Below are 1,380 nucleotides of genomic sequence, written 5' to 3'. Positions count from 1 at the left end.
AAGATGGCAAATGTTGCGTTTAAAGGGCAAAAACATCACAAAGAAACGTCCGGCAACTCTGCCTCTGAAATTGAATAATAACTGGATAGAAAAATTTGTCATTTGCTAATTTCAAACAACTTTTTCAACATTTGCAGGCTTTTCAGAGAAACTGTATACGTCGTTCAATGTAAGATATTGTAGAAAGGAAACACTTGGTCTCATGCCAAATAGGTACAGTGACCCAAAGCCCCATATGGCCTAAACGATTTGAATTTAGTCAAACAATTACCTGCTAACTCGATACAAATGCATGCAATATTTATATTGCATTTATTTCTAGCTGATTACAGAAAGCTACCCGGACACCGACAGTCATCACGGCAACCCAAAAATTTCTCACTTGGTATTGACCCTAACACCTTCCGCCCCAGCAATGATTACAGTCGTGGCCATATCCAAGAAGAGCCCGTGCTCGACCACGCCTTCGAAAGCCAGCATGGCTTTAGCCGCGGCCCTCGAATCTTTGATCGGAGTCTTGAAATACAAATCCACGATGTAATTGGCGTTATTCGTAACGTACGGCTTGTCACCGTCCATCCTGAGCTTCGCCTCGCAGCCCTCGGCCTGAAAGAGGGATTGCAGCCTCGAAGCATTGTACTTCCAACAGAAGGGCACCACCTCCACAGGCATTGCCAGGCCGCTGCCGCCGAGGCCACTGACGAGCTTCGATTCGTCGACGATGACCACGAACTTTGCGGAGGTAGCCTCCACCATCTTCTCTCGGAGCAACGCGCCACCACGGCCCTTGACGAGGTTGAGCTCCGGGTCGACCTCGTCGGCGCCATCGATGGCGAGGTCAATGTTGGGGTGATCATCAAGCACCGAGAGGGGGATGCCTAGAGACGCGACCTGCTCGGCAGTGCGCTTGGAGGTGGGGACGCCCACGATGTCTTTCAGCTCCCCGGCCTTCATAAGCTCCCCGATTCTAGCCACGGCAAAGGCAGCGGTGGAGCCGGTGCCCAATCCCAGCACCATGCCGCTCTCCACATATTCCACGGCTTTCTCTGCAGCCAATTTTTTCAACTGATCCTGCGTCAGGACGCCGGTCGACGAGGACATGGCTCTCACTGATAATCTGGCAGTGTTTAGGCTCCTGTTATGGTTGAAGTGAAGGTGGGTATTGGAATTCAAGGGCTTCCAATTATTCAATTCTAAGGAGGAGGACAACGAGGGTAACGTACAAAACGCAGCTCCCGCTGCGATCGCCATGGCCATGGAACCCTGAGACTATGGACACAACTTCAACTATGTCGATTGCTGCAGGGCCTGGATAATGCTCGTCGATTCCTCTGGCCTTTTTTTATTTAAGTGGTTGACTGCACCATCTCGGATTCGATC

The 1,380-nt window shown here is 50.6% G+C and overlaps 1 pseudogene; it reads right to left on the bottom strand.

Annotated features, from left to right (window-relative positions):
• Nucleotides 1-225: 225 nt before the first annotated feature.
• LOC149156839 (putative ribose-5-phosphate isomerase 3, chloroplastic pseudogene) lies at nt 226-1,380 on the bottom strand (annotated as a pseudogene).

Source organism: Pinus tabuliformis, chromosome 9 (genome assembly GCF_031772625.1).
Source record: "Pinus tabuliformis cultivar Carrire ecotype Pingquan chromosome 9, CPIR1, whole genome shotgun sequence".
Taxonomy (NCBI): domain Eukaryota; kingdom Viridiplantae; phylum Streptophyta; class Pinopsida; order Pinales; family Pinaceae; genus Pinus; species Pinus tabuliformis.
Note: the sequence above shows the minus strand (reverse complement) of the source record. Positions and strands in the feature narration are given on the sequence as shown.